The sequence below is a fragment of the Ruditapes philippinarum genome, unplaced genomic scaffold (assembly GCF_026571515.1).
Source record: "Ruditapes philippinarum isolate M1 unplaced genomic scaffold, ASM2657151v2 ctg2067_1_1_1_1, whole genome shotgun sequence".
NCBI classification, from domain to species: domain Eukaryota; kingdom Metazoa; phylum Mollusca; class Bivalvia; order Venerida; family Veneridae; genus Ruditapes; species Ruditapes philippinarum.
The window spans coordinates 48407-68985 of NW_026865796.1; the positions used below are offsets into that span (position 1 = coordinate 48407).

At 31.2% G+C, this 20579-nt stretch overlaps 1 long non-coding RNA gene across 1 annotated transcript; it reads left to right on the top strand.

Annotated features, from left to right (window-relative positions):
• The first annotated feature begins 1618 nt into the window (after positions 1–1618).
• LOC132730363 (uncharacterized) lies at positions 1619–4369 on the top strand. Its single transcript, XR_009625755.1, has 3 exons — positions 1619–1743; positions 3560–3719; positions 4270–4369. It is a non-coding gene; the product is annotated as an uncharacterized LOC132730363 (long non-coding RNA).
• Positions 4370–20579: the final 16210 nt, after the last annotated feature.

Below are 20579 nucleotides of genomic sequence, written 5' to 3' on the forward strand. Positions count from 1 at the left end.
TAATTTTTTAAGAAAGTGAATCAGCTCAAAGTGTATGAGCTACTTTCCTATTTACCAAAGAATTATTTCCCGTGAATACACGTGCCATCTCGACTTCTTGTCACGTATTGCCATGTTTCTATTTTTTGTATGTATATACTGTATATTGATGCTTTGTCAATGGCTCTCTTTAGGGCTTTAGTACAAATAAAAGTTCTTCTTCTTCTTAACCATTATATATATACGGGCTCGTCAGGTCAAAGGAAAAGCACACAGGTTATTTGTGACAAGTACGAGTCTTGTTGAGGTCGTCACGACCTTTTGTCACGACACTATTTCTTCGAAATATGTCATGTTTTGCGAATTGTGTTGTGCTAGATTAACGATGGATTGTTTCAAAAATTCGATGGAATAATTAAAAAGTTAGATAAATTTTGCAATGTCTAGCAGTAAGATATTTTACAAGCTATTTCCTACAAATCGATTAGCCCGCCATTACTATTTTGTCCAGAATGATATGGTGTCTCAGTCAGAAGTATGATATTTTAACGTTACGAGGAAAAAGTTGTGGTAAACGCCCTATCACAGTGTCATGGCCGAGCTGGAGCGCTTATCAATATTCTCCAATCTCATAATAGCCGAGTTTTCTCATAAAGGCCGTAATTTTTGCATAATGGCCTTGTTTTATGCTCATAATGCCGTGATGAACTTCATTTTAGCCTTACATTTGAAGTGAAAAAGTGCCTAATATTGGAAAGTTAATTAAATATATGTTATAATTTATTCGCCATTTTGCAGGGTTAGATCAATAAAAGCAAGTGTGAAACAATCTCACGTAATGCACAGTCCTGTTTGTGATATGCCTTTGGGTAAAACAAATGTGGAGCCATTTCAAAAATGTTGCTTTCTGTGACTTTCATAGTTTGTAGCAAATAATTTAATGTGTATTTTCTACGACTTTGCTCTCGTATCGAGATATCGCGCGTAGAATAGGTTTCATGAGACCTTAAATCACTAACCTTAAAGTAAAAAGTTTCAGAATGTACAAATTTTCACCGTCTAATTCGATATCAACAGATACCGAACAGGTGAACCCTTTAAATGCTTGACATTTTTTGGCCGAAGTATATTGAATTGGTCACACCAAGATATTCATACGGAGTAATAACGTTACCTTTTCCTTTCGATTTTATATATCGTCGCACTTCGGTTAAATCATAGCCGAGAGGCCCTGTTTGTTTGTTGTTGTTGTTTAGGGGTAGTGCACGGATACATCAGATGTTCCGTTGCAAAAGATGACCCTGGTTCGTTCACATTCCCGATGTAGAACACTAAGATTTGAACTTAAGGTGTTATCCAAAAGACCATTTATATTGTCAGTGGTGGAGAGGAGACTTGAACTTGCCATGGATTACTAGCTCAGCTCGTTTATACCACTGGATCATGGATCCGCTCCTGAAAACGTGAAGAATTTAATCAACCAAAATATCATATCAGACAAAGTATTGTAATACTATAATTTATTGAGTATTATTATCTGTTTTAAAACAATCGTTTAAAACAATCGTTTTCTTAACTGTCATCTTTATTTAAATTGAAGGTCATATGAATTATGTTAATGAAAAAGAAATAATCAATCATATTATTACAACTAAATGGTGTAAACAAATGAACATAACAAAACATAATACGGTGTTTATAGTGTGTACCATATGGTTAAAAGAAAATGTACAGGACAAAAGTAAACTGGGAATAATAAAAAAGGTAAGTTACATATTTTCATTTTTATTTCTTATATAGTTAGTAATCCTTCCTTTTCCCCTTTCGTTCTCTTCTATACGTATTCATGATAGGAATAACGAAAAGCCAAACATATTGTGACAAACGAAAACTTTCAAAAATCATTGTAGTTCACGTACAAATTGACAAAATTTTCGGAAAATGCATCGGCATTTCATAACGGCTACTAAGACGTTATATGTTATCGGATGGGACAATATACTCATACCCTCGTTAAAACAATAAAATTTACCCGTGAACCAGGCTGGAAATTGGAAAACAAATTGGTCCGTTTTATCTATGTTTGATATACATGTAGCGTTTGTATGTAGTCCATGCTAAATAAAGGTCCAAAAATTTATTTTTTTTATATCTAAAGAAACGAAGTTTGAGTAGGTTGCTGTACAGTTGTCAATGAGCACCTAAAAGTACAGGTACTGGTGACATTAACGAGGAGGTTAGCTCACAAAAGGGATGTTTGTTTGTGCGACGAATAATGACTTAAATGAATTTATTTTTACATTGTTGTTAAACACATAAGTTGCATACTGAGTGAAAACTATGGGCCTTAATAACATAAATTGTATTTCGTTCTACAGTAATAAGATTTTGCCAAGGAGGACTCTGGGTAGTCGGTGCCATACGATGCAGTTTTAAATTTAATAAAAATAGTTTGTTCAAGAGAAATGCTTTTACCGGGAAACAAAATGTTCGTCAAACTTTTTATAAACATCTATTTCACTGAGTAAACTTGGATGATATTTACCATATATCTAGTGTTTCTTAATATACTGATCATATTTTGTCAGCCCTCTTTTTTCAGAACGTTCATTCTTTACTTCAGGCTCATTAATGTTGGGTAGGAAAGTCTTAGCGTGTTTGTTCCTTGTCACTGCCGCTTTCAGCTTCCCTATTAAAAATAAGTAAAATCCATTTTGTGCTTGTTCTTGTACAAAACTGATATACTAGTATACAATGTTTATACATGTAGTTACCTAAACACTTAGTGAGCGTATAGTAACTCGTTAAAGCCTTGCAATGCTTCCTGGACTGCTTAAAATGTAGCTTTAAACATTATCAATGACTTTGATAATTATTCTTCAAGTGTGCTATACACTTTACCATAGGAAAGTCGGTTGTATAACTAAATTGCCTTACAGAGCTAGAAACAAGTCAGGAAAGATGACTTTTGTTAAGTGCTGCCTACCATGACCTTGGGTTAGGTTCAATCTATATCGACCAGAAAAAAAATAAAGCCAACAGATGGCCGTGACACTTGAGACAATAGTATTCTATATGCAAGTATATACATGTAAATGACTTTAATAATCTTAATTCAAAATATGAAAAAAGAAATCATGTTCTGTCTTATTCCTGTATGGGGTTTTAGATATGGCTACGAGGAATATGTCGGCTTTAAGAATTATTCATAAAGAGTTTTACATACTAGTACTTTCCTCGGATTCTTGGGCCATATCCTGGATAAGGTCCAAGTTTGGACAATTTTGTTATCAACAGTATGTCGTACCCCACTGTCGCTCTGATATATTTGAAGAACATGGGATTTACTAACAGAAATAAAAACAGATTAGAACATACTTCCCTCATGCCAGTACATGGCGGAAATTAATCAAAATAAAGTACTTTGGATCGACTAGGAAGCTGATCCATGTGCTCATTGGGTAATGAACCATGTTTGTTTGTTACATGTAATTCTGATTGGCTCAACTTACTGTATTGCTTCATAAAGTTCTTCTGTGTACCCACGGTATTAGGAAATATTTACGTCTTCTTTTTACAGCGTGTATTAATCCTCATGATGGCGGCGAACTGCAAGTCGGAGAAGGCTACCATGACAGATGTAATGTGTGCACGTGTCAAGAAAATGGACAAATCAAGTGTTCTGATCGCAAGTGCAAACGTCGACGTGTCATGCTTGAGGCTGTGTCAATAAGTGATAGGTAGGATTTCACCTCGTATGAACCAGTAATTGATTACGAAGAAATGCCATCCAAAGACGTATTAATTTACAGTTCAAATCCTATGCATTGGGTTCTTATGACTTAAGATTCAATATTTATATAATATTTATTGTGTAAGGACCACGTGACTGTATTGTGCAGGCATATCATCAAAATAATAACAACCTTTTCCAACAAGCAGTAACTTACTAAATACCCATTTCATTCCAATGGCCGTTAGGTTCTGTCATCATCATTAAGATGATACTTTGAAAAATGTAGGAAAAGGATATTTTCTAATCCGAAATCTCTTTTAGTGGAAACAAGTATTTTCAACGTATTATCTTCAAAACTATATAAATCGTTACCTATATAAATTGCTTTAAATCACACGTTTCAACATTTTGATATCTGACTGTTTCTCAACGGACGAGGTCGGATGTTTGTGAAGGGGATAACTTTTACAATTTGCTGCGCCATTAAAATATGTTTATACAGGAATGAAAAGTTCATGGTATATCTGTGATTGTAAATATATCTTTTTTTTCAGAAATACAAGGAAAAGAAATGTCTTCGAAGTAGATTTCATCCAACTTTAGTGTGCATGTTGCCATTCAACTGAAGACAAGAAATAAAAATTTATATTCACAGCTTACTTTTCTTATTTTCCTCCTGAAAAAAGGTTTCTTATATATATATCCAAAATTTAGAATTATATTTTGTTGTGACCAATAAAAAGGGTTGCTTAAAAATTGTTAAAAACAGTACCAAGCAATGAATGGAAAGTTTCCTGGTTAAAGAAAAAACGGATTGACCTTGAAAGGGTTTGATCCCATGCTGTCAGCAATCCTTAGATTACTAGTCTGACGCAAGAACCAATCAACCATTCTTTATAATTAGAAGCAGAACGACATATATTAAATCAAATCACTACATTATACGTTCATGTATCTATATTTTTTTATTTAAAATACAGATAACAGTTACAAAAAAATGGTTCACATGTGAATAGATTTCTATGCGTTCAATCGTTTCATTCTCGGAATAATTTAAATAAAGATCATTTTGACAATATGTTTAGTCATTTTACACTTGTATGTATTGCATTCGAAGATAAAAGTAATTATAATTTTGCAATCATGCACATGTCCTTATTCTTCTCTTTTTCTTAGAAACAATAAAGTCTAACTATGTACTCTACTTAAATAATACATAAATAACTAAATATAATGTATATTATTTGTTTGCGAAATGGTCTATAGTAACTTAGTCATGTCCATGCATACAGCGCAAAAATGATTACTTTGGCACATTATGGCGCTGAAATCTAAATTTGAGGTTGCACGTTGAGAATCGTGATAGACTCCTACAATCTTTCTTTGGCACGATCAAATTTCAATCTACCCCATGTAATTTACTTTAATCAAATACGAGATCATGTATGTGACTGATCTCTGCACGTCATCACAATTCGTATAACGGTAGCAATGGGAGTTCTGTAATTTGATCATGCTTTCTTTCTGTTCATCATATTAAAACTAAGGGTGGTGTTAATATGTCATTTGCTAATTTTGCTGTCTTTAAATGTTCATCATTTAAACAAACATTCAAAAACATTAGAGAATATTGATGTTAAAACCCCTTCTATGTACAAAAGGAGGTAGTGGTTATACACAAGAGAACTATCAATGTTACGTATACTGACATTTATCATTATAAGTAATATTCCAGTGGAATTGTGTCTAACATTTCTTTTTGCAATTTAATGGCTACCAAATGTGCATTGCTCATTATGTAAAGTCAGATTGTTTTTATCTGATCTCAAAAAGTACGTAACACTTAACATTCTATTCGATATTTTTCACCCTACTTATTACGTAATTAAAGATAATTAAGCCGCTAATTGAGCAAACAAAAATCCCTGACTCAGTTCCTACCGTAAATGGATTCCCTTTCATGTGTTAATTGCTAAATAATAAAAATCGTTATGCAGATAAAATAAGTCAGGACCGCATCAAAGTGTCTGCATTTCTCTCCCAGACCCCTTCTTTGCATAACATGCAAATATCAAACCAAAGAGGGTCGCAATATACGGTGATATGCAATTTTAAAGATGATGGTGAATATCATTTTATAACATAAATGCATTTTAATCTTAACGCGGTTTACTGTCCGTCTGGTAGTCGTGTGACTATCTGTTAAATTTTGTGGCACGCGGTGGAGGAAATGAAACGCATTTACCGTGCTTTCAGTGATTGGGGGTTTTAATACGAATGAGAACGGGATATAATATTTTTTTGTTCGTCAAATATCAATTTAAATATATGAATTGATATTAAAATAAAAATCAATAAAATAGAAAATGAGAAAAAAAGGTTTAACTAATAATTATCAGAATTTGCATTCATATGCAGCAGTACACCTGTAAAAGTTCATTCAAAGTTTTGTGCAAAGATATTGTTCATTGTTAGCTTATAGAAACCTCAGGTGATGACCAGATTTTGAACTCCGGACCTCTCGATTACAAGGCAGACACTCAACCACGTCGCTAGGGTAACCCGAACAGCAACACTGTTGGAAATGGCCTACACCTGTAATCACTTCACTTTCAATAACAGAATTCACACTTTCTATTGACTTTTGTAACGGATGATTTAATTGAATGGCTAAAATTAGCAAACTCAGATATACATGTAAGAAATAAGTAAATCTCATTTTTAGTCAGATCAGATAAATTATTATATTACATCGTCGAAGAAAATTTTTTTAATTTATAAAAAAACTTACTGTACAGTATTTATAAATTATATTACGAAGATTAACGACTAATTACCTTGAATGTTTCGAAATACCGATTTTCCTTGTTGGTGCCTCAACAGGGGGACGGAGCGTTATCGATAATTGACAGGTTACGATCAGATCCGATATAATTAGTGCATGTCACATCTTAAAACATTCAAAAAGATAGCTTCTGGACTGACTTCTTTCAAAAATAAAACACGAAGGTGTTCAGAATAGTTTAATAAAAAGGAAATCTCATTTAAGGTATTTCAGTGATAAATATCTCTGTTGTCACCTTTGAAAATTTCAAAAATCATTCTTGGAATAAATATATATCTGTTTTTCTTGATAAACTGGACACTTAAAAGAAATGAAACTCATTTTCTATATCACTTTATTAAAAAGTAATATATACGATTTCGTGCTGACACATTTTGATATTTTTTGTTATTGCTTTGTTGTTGATGTTATTGTTTCATTATGTTGCTGTTTAGTTGGATTTTTTTGTACATTTACAAAGCTATTTATGAAGCACTTTTCAATGTCCACCAGATATAAGTACTTAATTGATATAAACTTATAAGTACATATTAATTAGTTGAAAACATTTGTCGCTCTTGAAACATTTGTTATTCATTGCTTTGAAGTCACCAGGCATTTTCTCAGGTATGCTGAGTTTTAATTCTCGAAAACCATATGTGGTTTGCTATTATATTTTCCATCGCTTAGAATGCCTTTTTAAACAGTTGTTTTGCAATCATTTAGAATAGTGACTGGCGATATTATTGGAATCAAATCTTTCTGAAAGAAACTAACTGATAAGGTAAAATATATTATTGAGATTTTTTGTTTAAATATAGTTTATATACATAATTTAACTTACAAGAGTTATTTTTTATCGAACGTTTTACACATGCTCAAATGACAATACACATATAAAAAGTTTTCTTCTAAACATAATCTGTATTTATGATGAAAATCTTTCCAAATGTAATAAAATGCCTTCTGATTTCGTTGTTTCTCCTTGCATGTACTAAAGAAATTGAATATCCGTTATCGTTTGGAGTAACAGAACGTTTGGTGACATAAATTTCCAAAGATATGTAAATATTAATATTAAAGGGATACTCAGGCAAAATATTGACAAAAAAATTAAAATGATATTTTGTACTGAAATCATGCTAAAATGTCATTTCTTAAAATCCCAGAATGAATTTCTGTATAAATTCTATATATTTCTTCTTTGCTTCCAAGTTTTCCATTTTCCTAGCTGCTTTTTTAATGTTTTCACATCTGTCAATACTTATTTTTTGTCTGTTACAATCATCAAATAAGTTTTCTTCTTTTAAAAAGGTGTATGACTAACAAATTTAAATAATATTTCTCTTAATCAAACACAATTATTTTCCTCCCGTGAAATACACATCTTTAAAAATGCCTACCGCTTACATTTAACAAAGCCAGGTGTAATATAAATTCGCAGTAAGAAACAGAAATATGGATGGATGGTTGGACCTTTTCTCCTACAAGAATTGTTTGTTTTTATTATTAAAACAAGCGATCATTCATATTTTTTTAATAAAATGAATAATATCACTGTCATTAAACGTTGATTGTCAAACTTTTTTCTGCTAAAGACTTCTCGACTTGACTTGAATTAAATGAGAAATTCTAACTAAACTGGGCTCTCAATGGGGAAAACAAATTTAAATATTAACGTTAATATCATGGAAATTACGTTTTAGCTTGTTTTTAGCATAAAATAAAAAGAAAATATGTTTGTTTGTTGTGTAAGATGTAATTTTCTTTCATCTCGTGAACTTTAAAAACAGTTTTCTCACGCCACTTGTGAGAATCATGTTTTTAAAGCCAAGTCAATGAAATAAAATTTCATCTTATACACAAACAAACAAATATCCTCTATATCTTAACGCTCTAACCCGACCCACGTGGATCAAGTAAGGAAACCACCATTATTTTTTTAAGGATAAAAGGTTTGTTCCTTTGACTGTCTAGTGTAGTCATTTTGATGACATTTACACAATAAAGAATAAAAAATTCAAAACTAAGAATTGATAATTTGGCCTGTGTCTCCTTTTAATCTAGCATCATATTAAAACAAAACAAAGTAAGAACGGAAAATATCAATACAAATGCGTTATGATTCTTGTCGTCAAATGTTTTGATAAAGAACAGACGCATAAACATGTAGTTCCTAACCAGTGTTTATTGGCAGTTTAACACCTGTTGAGTGTTCTTCTTTGTGTGTAAGAACAAAATCACGAAGCATCTTAGAATCTAAAATATACTGATATCAACGTGAAACAAAGATGGATAGATCTCACTCAGGAGGTGTGCAGTACACAAGAATGATATCTCTACCGTTCATAATTTTTGAGTTATTGCCCTTTGTTAATTTTCATACTTATTTTTTCACCTGAGTGGAGCATAACTCAAAAAGTCTTTGAGATATCAACATGAAAATCTTCATAGGTGGATAGATCACATTGAGGAGGAATGCTGTGCACAAGAACGATAACTCTTTCCATTATATTTTTGTGTTATTGCCTTTTTTTATTTTTCATACTTTTTGTCTGGAGCTTATCTAAAAAAGTGTTAAAGGTATCAACTTGAAACTTCATAAGTAGATAGGTTTCATTGAGGAGAAGTGCAGCACACAAGAATGATAACTCTTCTCAGCATAATTTTTCAGTATATGCCTTTTGTTAATTTTCATACTTAATTTTTGGCCAGAGCATAACTATAAAAGCCTTTGAGATATCAACTTGAAATTTCTTAGGTGGATAGATCCTATTGAGGACGAGTGTAGCACACAAGAATGATAACTTACCCTGCATTATTTTTCAGTTATTGCCCTTTGTTATTTTTAGCCATAAGTATTCACACAGGTTTCAAATCTGTAATCACTTCAGCCATCAGTTTCAATTAGCAAAAGACCACTTAAAATTGAATTATTCTGCTGTACTACATATATATCCTTCCAACAAGCAAACACATTCGGCGAGGGATGGCCATGTTGACATGGCTCTTGTTATTTCTTGAAGCAAGAAGAGCATAAATGTGGTATAACTTTGTTATCAAGCTTATCACGTAAGATGTTTTACCATGTTAATTTAGGTAAAAAGTACATGCATATCTATGCCCTCCTGCAAAAGAACAAAGTAGAAACTGTGAAGGCAATAGATGCAGTAAATGCTAAATGCGGACAACGCCCTTGAGCAAAAGGTTTTAGTTGAAATATTTAAATATGGAATGAACTAAATTTAGATTTTTTGAAACATCCGTAGATTAACTAATCTAATGAAAAATAATCCCAAAATAATGTAACAATGCAAATGTAAGTTATATTTTTTGTTACATTGTCATGAAAGACAACGGCATTGTAACGCATGTTAAGCATCGGTCTGTAGTGAGATTTCGTAAAATATCTGTTTTTGAGTCCGTTTAGTGACATTTTCTTCATTCAAAATGCATGTTTTGAACACACCAGAACCCACGACAGAAAAAATATCTCGATGAAGACTGCATAGAAATCCAAAACAAAATGGGTAATATAGAGGAAAGTTAGGAGGGTAGAATCACATTTCGATTTTCTTAAAAAGGATTGAATTTTAAATGGATATTTAAGAAGATGGAAACTTACCCTGCGATTGACCTATTTTTACAGACACATCTGTTGTTATGCTTCACATCTGGTGCAGTGGAAATTTACAAATAATTTTTACCGATGCTCATTTTTGAGATACATATGGGGTTCTACCCCCCTGTAAAAGGGAAGAAAGAATACCTATAGATTGATGGGTTGATTTAAATTTAAGAAACATGCATAACATATAACAATGATTTATCTAAATGGAAATATATTCATTGATTGGAATTTTTCATTGATTTCAGACACAGACGTCAGCTTTGGTGCAATGGAAGGGCATGTTTTATCAGAGTTTGAAAAAGGAAATACTTCGAACATGGCGAATGGAAATCATACGACGTTAAATCTTCATTTTGATAAAGCATTTGGCGTAATTTCCTTCAGCTCCGGTAGTGTTATTACCGTTGTGAACAGTTTTTCCCTTTTATGTTTGATCAGGTACAAACAGCATATCTCTAGTGGAGCATTCTGGCAACAACTCCTCTTTTTATGTCTAACTGACATTTTCTCAGGACTTGGAATATCTGTAATTTACATTGGCTCTTTACTCGCATTTATACACTTGTCAGTGTATTATACTTTTTGCGTTTCGGGTCTCATCATATTCCCATTATCAACAACATTATCAATTGGAAATTGTTGTATGATAAGTGTTCAGAGATATATTGGTATGAGGAAAATTGCACGTCAAAGATGCACGTGGGGAGAACGTAGAACAACAGGTGTAATTTTGCTCAACATCCTTCTTAGTATTGTTACCTTTGTAGCATCCGTTTGCATGGTTGCAATTCGATTTGGGTTCGATCACGAGGAATTTTGCAATAAGGTTAATCAAAGCGGCCAAAACGAGTACAAATCTCAATTTGTTACAGGAACAATTTTGATCTGTATAATATTTTTGTTGTGTATAAATGTTTTCACATTCCTCAGTATTTCAGAATTAGCCAAAACAAAAAGGGAACAGGCATCAGTGTCTACGGTGTCCGAAGTTACTGAAAGCTTATATTTTCGACAGGTACAAGAATTTCGTTATGCTACAAAGACATTTATATACATAGTTTTAGCATTAAATATAACGGTTTTACCAACTTTAATATTTATCCCTCTTATTATAAAGTATGATATAAATGTAACTTCTGAAACGATAGAAATATTTTCAAGATTAGGCACTTTAAATTCATTGCTAAATCCTTTTGTATATTTTTCACGGATGAGCAACTTTCGAAAGGCAGTGTGGAGTGATCTGAAAAGTTTATTTTGAATTTCATTTTGATAAAACATGATTTTTTTGTGGTGGTGGTGGTGTTGGTGGTGGTGGTTGTTGTTGTTGTTGTTGTTGTTGTTGTTATTCTCACCATTTTCACAATTTACTTGATATTGACATTATATATATAATTTTTATTTGTTTCGAGAATCACCATTAAAACCATTTTTACAGGAAAAAAATGTTTTTTTGTTTTTGTGAATTAACCATTTGGTCTAGTATGATTAATGGAGGTAATATTAACCATTTATTTTAATACTAACAGGATTACTTCTTAATTTTAATCTTAATTTTTTGTGGACTTATAGAGCTATAACTGCAAATCGGCTCTTACTCGGCAGAAATCAGTTAAGCCGCTTTTTCATGAAGAAACCAGTGCTGACAGTGAAAATTGTGAAATGCATATTTTAATTAGCCAGGTCAGGTGTTTCTAAAAAGGCTGATAACACTGACACAAAGTGAAGATATTATTATCATAGATAATACACGTGGAGCTCAGCTCGCAGAGACAAATGAGTACACAGTGACTTTTTGATATCCTTTTAACTCTAAGAAAAATGTCAATTATTAATTGCAGACTGTTTCTATTTTCTAGAAAAAGTAAGCAAAACATTATTTTGTATGAATTGCATAACCAATCCTAGGTATTGTCGAAAACTCATTGTTATACATGCAAGATTAAGTAATTGGACCCCATCCTTGATTGTACGTGACTGCTGGGGAAAAATAATTTTATGCTTAATTAAAGAGGTGACACTTTCTGTATTTTTATCTGGCACCGAGTTGTAAGAGCCGAATTGCAGTCATATGGGTAAGAGTCCGATGAGACTCCCTACGGTCGTCTTAATACGAACTCTTACCCATACTTAATTGTGGGCAAATTCACATATAAAAACCTACTCATTATTAGTTTCAAAGGTGTTTGAGGTCAACTTTAATCAAATTCAGTTAAAAAACACCCTTTTTCAGTTTTCAAAATAGAATCTTTTCTTTAGCTTTGAGTTCTTGGAAAATAGACAGATAAACACCAATGACAAAATCGTCCTTGAAAAATAAATCCAGAAGAAGCAATATTTAATGCTAGATAATCAAATTGGTACTCTCTCATATTTTCAGATATCATTTTGCAAAACCCACGTGTACAATTTTCATAATACCTTTTTCATTCCTGAAATAATGAAAGAAGGGTAAATGTCATAAACTTATAACAGCTTTATTTAGTTTTAATATCCATTTCTTTTAAGTAATATTTTAATATTAAAGATACTTCTAAATTACATGCACAACATCCTTGTAATACAAAGAATTAACTTGTTGTTTGTTGAAGTATGAAATTTATGTTATTTTTATTTATTATACATATTACTTTAACTTTTTTTAATTTCAAAAATTGTTAAAATTGATTAGCCTCATTACAGTAATTTTTAATTACAGTCTGGTTTATTGCATCACAGTTACTTTACTTTAGGTTTAAATATATTTTGCGCTTTATCTGAAATACAACTGGCTTTTAAACTTTTAATACTTACTCAAGATGTTCAAAAATATATGTCAGTGGTATTATAAAAAGTTCTGCTGTTGTTGATGTTGTTGTTTATGTTGTTGGTACTGCTACTGGTGATGATAATAATGCTACTCAGTTGTCATCGTAGTTGCTGTTGTTTTTGGTGATTTTCGTTGTATACGCGAAAAAAAAATAGCAGTGGGAATATCATCAAGATAGATGTTTAGAAATGGTATCGTTCTTTAGAGTTAATGTCCTAAATTTGAAATAGTTTTGTAGGAAAAAGTATTTTGATTTTCTTGTTACTGTTTGCTTATTGTATCTTATCTTTAACGTTCTTTTAAAACTATTTTTTTTGTTGTTTTTATAAGTTTATTGTAACAGCTTTTATATTTTGTACAGAAATAAAATAACTGTTGTTTAATATCGTTATTTGTCACTAAACTGAAACGAAAATTGGAACACAACCAAAACAAAATTAATATTTTAACCCTTAAAATACCAACTGAGAGAGATTATAACCTTTGTTAACATCATGGCGCCGGTTTAAATAGCGAGTGCTTGTGCATCTTGTTTGAAAGTCATCGTTTATTTATCTGTTTTAAATATGAGAAAGATGATTGAAATTTTAAAGAAAATTGACGATGACATTTTAGCAGATTATAATTATGATTACTATTTCTCATGATGACCAATTCATATGATGGGTAATTTACCAAATAAAAGACAAACAATAAGTCGTGAGAAAATGTTTGATATAAAAGGTAACTTGCTCTGACCAGAAACCGTCTCTGAACAGTCACGATAAAAATGGTTTGCTAATGGATAAAGTATAAACTGTTTTTATGAATCCATGTTATAATATTAATTCGCAAACTACAAAACTAATACATTTTCGTTAAATAAGTATTATATATGTTAACTTTCCATAGGCAAGTTATTCATTCTATTAGTGCAAGTGTACCACATCACTCAAATTTGTATCTTAACATAGAACCGAAACTTTTAAAGCAGTTGAAATCTTGATCACGTGGTACGTTTTCTAGAAAACGAAATGGTCGCCATATTTTTCTCAATTCAGCCTCAAATTTTCCGAAGTTGACGACTATGCCAAAAGTGACTAAAAGCATGTAAAAAATGGTTGTTTATATTTTACACAGTTTTACTTTGGTTTAATAAGGAATTTAATCAATGGGGTAAATAAGTTGCCAAATAATTATTTGTCATGTATGAAGGGAATATTTTTCGGGATATTGAGGTAACATTGGAGGATTTTAACAGTGATTCTGTAAAAAAAAATTCAGAAATAGTATATCGTAGATGCACAATGAGATAAATGAAAATATCAAGAGTATCTTCTTGTAAAACAAAATTTTATTATATATTTGAACTCGAAGATTGTAATGAACGACAGCAGAAACTAATAGGAATCATCATATTTCTATGGTCTATATTCCGTTATCAATCATGATCAGAATAAAACAAAATGTTCAAAATCAATATATAACTTAAACTTTCGTAATTATATTCATACATAGTTGATTTATAATCATTATTATCATTATTATTTTAGGGGAGGGGTTACGTCGCATATCATAGTATAGGTCATTATGCGAATTTCCAGCTTTACTAGTTTTTAAATAGTCCAAGAAGTTCAAAGGTGTTGACTTTCGTAGTTAACTTCCTTCATAATATGCAGTTAATTCATTTTAGTTTATTGTGTTCATGTTTAAATCTATATTATACTATTCAGGAAAGAAATTGAAATGGTTCGGTTTTTTTGTGTGTGTTTTTTTTTCTACTTCATTGGTTCATTTACAAACGAGTTCGACTTCAATACAATATACAATATCTAATTATACCATAAATGAGTATTCTTTCAATTTAGTATCAGCATGATTGCTTTGCTAAAAAACAATAACCTTACCCTACCCTTTCTACAAGAATCATCTTCTAATACAAAGTTTAATAAAAGGTCAACACCATTAAATATTTAATACATGTCATTATTATGGGAAATTACTTTTTAAGAAATCTGTTTCTTGACTCCAAGTCTTCATAAGTTATAAGAGAGAAACAATTATTCACATGCTTTAAAGTAGTAAGATTAATCTGTTTTTGTTAAAACGAACAAAAGGAATATTACCCGAAAAGTTCACTGCAAGGCCGAGCTGAGCTGTTTGTTGGTTATATTTTTCTGATTGAATATTTAGTATACAGTTGTTTAGGCAGTAGCGGATAGCTAAGGAGATCGGCGCTGCTTATGTCTTTAATGATAATATTCAGAAAATCAAATTGATACCTTTCAGTAGTCAAACTGCTTCCCTTTTTAAAATAACATATTTTTAGCAGTATCTTTGACATTACATGTAGTACTCTTTGTGTATGTTCGGCATATAGTTCAGTTAGTAGCGGATAGCTTTGGGGAGTATGGGATAGGTAGGTGAAGGTCAATGAGGGGGAGTCTCAAAACGTTTTAAATTTAGTAGGTTTGATACAAGTCAAAATAATAGTTTGCCTCTTATTAATATGCATCTTTCTTACTTAATTAAAAGCTTCATTAAAGTTTCGTTACAACTGCCAATAATTGTTCAGTTAAAAACAGTTTAAATTTCAATAAATTTAAAATGTATTCTATGCATATGTTCCTGTACATTAAATGGCAGGCAGTAATTGTAATATTTATTAGGAGATTTATAATGTTTCAAACAAAAGCTAATAAACCACAGAAATTTTACCATCGAAAATAAATATTGATGTATCCTGTACAAGATATAAAACTTATCTTTAAAGATATTAGATGAATCAAGTGATGACATAATTCAGTTAAACAACAGCCATAACCTCATTTGGAATTAACAATCAATGTTGAAATAAGTCAAATGGTTTCCTGCGGTGACCATTTTAATGATGTACAGATATTTCATTTAACTATTTTCAACATAATTTGGGGGGGGGGATAAATAAACGTTTTTATCAGGAATATATTTGACAGTTGAATAAACGATCAATATAGAAGAAGGTCTTTGGAAACTGGTGACCGTTGAAGACCGGAGAAGGTCGAACATAAAACAATTATTTCTTTTAATGAAAATGATTAAATAGGCCTACCATTTTATGAATAATTCCGAGCAAATGATAAATAAAGTAAACACACAAGTTTACGCAGATGCCATAAATTTTCAGTATAAACAATTTATTGTTTGTAAAATTTGAGATAGATATTAAAGAAACATTGATAATTTTCAAACACATCATTCACGTTTTTCCACCTAAAACGGTAAAATAATTATAGAAAATTAGAAATATCACATAATAGTTTTGTGTTCTTAATAAGTTGTAATTCGGACTAATTCCCTACAGGTAAATCCGTAACGTACCGGCTAACGGTATTAAGCTAGGTTTTGGAAAAGGTCAATTAACCAATCATGTACGGTTTACATATCACATGCTCCTCCATGTACCGAAACAGGTAACGTGCTCCTCCATGCCTCAAAAGTTAAATGCGTACCAATACCCTGCGGTCTCCGGACCGCAGGGAATAAAGAGTTCGCCTGTACCCTGCAATACAATTCATCGGATACCCATGCCGTGCTGAATTGCAACACTAAAGTTGATTAAATATTTCGAGACTTGAAATTTCAGTACAAAAATGTGTTAGTAAACTTTCGTTGATAAAGATTAATGTTAGTTATTTTATATGTTCTGAGTTGGTTGCTGTCACGTTAAAGAACTGTTTTCAATAGTCTCGAAATAAATTAAATGTCAGTCGTATAGGCGTATAATTCAAATTCGGATTTAATACTAAATTAACTCGACTCGATTTCAATGTTGCCATTTTGAACATTCTTTATTGATTCTATTATTGTCTGTTGTTTTACGTACAAAAATTAAATTATTTATGTCTATTTATTTCTGCTTGATAAAGATAGATAAAACTGAAAACAGAATCAAATGACTGTCGGCAGAAATGTATAATAAAAGACCCTGAAATTATAAAAATGCATCTGTTTGAAATTCAAGAAATAGCTGTAAACAAAACGGTTTGTGTTCTAAGCATGTTACAAACAACATGCACTTCAAAATAGGTGGATATTTATGAAATGATGAGCAGTGGGCCGACATTTTCACATTATTTCGTGCCTTTCATCTTTATGAGAGGTTTTTAGATGAAAAAAAGTCATCTGAATGATTCACAATTAATACAATACTGATAATTTGGTTTCTTACAAAATCGTCATTGATATTCAAAGGTTAAACAATAGTGTTTCTTTAAAATCAATCAGACATAATTACCATAGCAGAGACGCGTAAAACATCGCCGTATATATTTACTCTTAAAATTACGATATTTAAAATAAATAAAACTGTATGATTATTGCAGATAGTGATAGAGTCAAAACCTGTTGGCACCTAATGATATGTTAATATAATGTTTTCTATGGGCGGTAACAGAAAGCCTGGACTTGATTCACGCAACAGAAAAACCAATAGAAAGACGCGAAACTTTAAACATCAAGACATTCCTAACCAGTCAAATTTGATATTGTTGTGAAAACAATGTATACATGAGAATAAATGTTGTAATATTAAGGCTTATTTCTTTACAACATTTCGCTGGTTATTTGTCGAACGTGCATCACAGAAGTAAGTCAGCAATCGATACCTACATTGTAAAGGACAACATATCAATCTCCATAAGGCAGGAAATAATTCAAGCAAGGTAAAATGATTTGTTTATTGACATTAGACTAGGCAAACCCATTCCGCAATGTTTCTGTATTATATATATTCATATAACGTTATCTTTTGGATTATCATAAATATGTAAGGCGTTGAATGATACTTTTAAAAAGCTGTATAAACCGTCGTTGATCACTTGCAAACCTTTTTAATGTCTACAAGTTTTATAATCGGCAATGAATGCGTGCATTACCAATTATACACGTTTATGTCAATCCCGGTAAGTTTACCTATTTCAAGTATGCTTACTTGGTTTCGTTAATGCCTGTTTTGTTTTTTCTAATTTTTGATAAAAGTTTTTAATTACGTCTGAATCTCTGAATCGAGTGCATAGATATGGGTTTTCAGTAATTTTCAAATTCATTACTTCTTCACCCTTTTGCATCGCTTATTTTTATCCATATTTAATCACTATTCAAATTGAAGTTTTCAATTGATTAGCAAGCATTTGTGATTATGTTGAAAACCGGTTATAAATTATCATAATTATTTTGCTCGAGCAAAACTATTAAAGAACAAAAATAAAAAAATAAAAGGAATAATCTTTTTCCTTAGTGACAAGAACTCATGCTAAAAATATTCTAAATAGAAATCTATTACCTACTCTGTATTAATAAACGGTCGAGTTTTAATCCGTGCCAATGATCTATTTACGGATGCCGATATTTTGGAGTTCGTTCTTAAGTGTAATTTTCTGTACTTTTAATAAATTGGGACTAAGTTCCTTATAAGCGGTTTTTCCGTATAACCGTGTTCGCTATAACCGTATTTTTATATGTTAAATAAAGGACAACACTCGGGCCAAAATAATGTGTTCCTTATCACCGGAAGATTGCTATAACCGTGTTCTTACTGTATATATGTTGAAAGAAATAACAAGGGTTTTGCAGTAGGAATTCTGAGAAGAGATAGGTAAACCAAAGAAAGAGTATGTTGTATGTTTCATGTTAAACAAACGATATCTTTTTGGTCACCCTTTATTCCAGAGTTCCTAGATAACTGACCAACAATCAACATTGTCTGCTAGTGATCAATTCCTTACCTTACGAATACTAGTTAGCATAATGACCACAAGACGCAGTGTCCAAGATCATTTGTCAGAGAAATAACACCTCATCAAAGGATCTAACAAGCGACCTTTTTATCAAAAACAAAAAGTATCTTAATTGAGTCCTTTTAAACGCATATGGACAACTCAACGGTAGAATAATTTTGAAATTGCTGCGCTTAACATCATATTTCATGTCATTGTGCTAGCACTTTAACCCCCAAGCATGTAGATATGAAATTGTTCAGCATTTCCTTTCCCTGACATATGGTACACACTATTCAAAACCCTTGGTTTTCTTGAATGTTATTAAAGAAAAACAAGAATTTGTAACGGAGTTACCAACGTCCCCCGCCTCGGGGAAGTTTTATATGAAGCATAAAATCGTGCTATTTCATAAGATTGAGGTATGGATCTTAGGATTTTCAGTCTAAAATTATGATCAATGCTAGATCTGCAATTGCAACAATAAATTTATTAAAGAAATAAAATGAATGTTAAGCTTTGACCTCTTAGTGTGACCTTGACCTACGAGGTAAGGACGCTGGTGTTACACATTACATATTATATATATCTTTTATTAAGTAGTAAGCCATTTATGGCCCATGTACATGCAGCAATATAACATTCAATGTTGAAAACAATATGTAATTATATAGGTGTTAACAATATTGTACTGAATATACATGTAGGTAATCATATATCAATGACAGATTTATTTCTACATTTCATTTCTATACTAACATACATGTAGGGAGAGACAAATCATCTATTTATAGAAAACATGTAAACATAGTTAGTATAATATTATAACCACATGTGTGCATTTCTTTTTTCTAACATTTAAACATATAACTACTAGTAAATTGTTGATAGCAGCAATGTTCTTTTTTCAAATGCATTGTAAATATAAGCTGCTAACTTCTTTATGTCGACTACATTTTGTGGTATTAATCAACTCTACAAATTTAATATAAATTTGGATGAACCCAGTAATTTCTATTTATATACTGACGCCTGAGATCAGCGTAAAAATGTACACTCAATAATAAAATGAAAATTCATCCTCTAGTACATTGCAAAATTTACACTTTTTCTTTGTTCAATTGGTGTGCTTATAGGGTTTTTCTCCATCTAACTGTTTCAATTTCTAACCTATGTGATGACATTCTCAAATCTAGACATTGCCTTTCTATATATTTTCTACATTTAAAAACATTTAAGTAATTCTGAAAACTTAAAAACTAGAAATTGTTCTGTTAAAATAATGCTCTTGAAATGATTCCTGAAAAAAAAAACAAAAACCATTGGCATTCCAGTCCTGTTGGTATATATACGTACAATCGTGTCTTAAAATATTCAAAATATATTGACATCACCCAACTCCTTGGTTTAACCAAACATCATAAAATCCTTATCTAGTAATAAACCTTTTTTCCCTTGTATACCCCAAAATAAAATGAAATTGGATGGGAAAAAATTTAAGAAAACACTTTTTTAAAAAATTTTTACCAAATTTTTTTGAAAAAAATTCGACCCTCATCACTTTGAAAATAACTTTTTAAACCAAATAAACCCTAAAAATTTTAAAGTAAAAAAAATCCTAAAGAGTAAAAGTAAGAGACTTTCCCGGTTTCACCTAAACATATGCAAATTTTTAAACTTATTTTTAACAACCCTTTAAAAATCTTTTGGAAAAAATTAAGGGGGCGTCTTTTTTTTTGAGTAGCTTTTTTGAAATTTCCCCAAAAAACTTTTAGAACAATAATTTTATTACAGCGTGACTATTTATCATTTCAAATTTAAAAATATGATTAGGTTTTGAAATTTGGTGTAAATTTATACAAAAA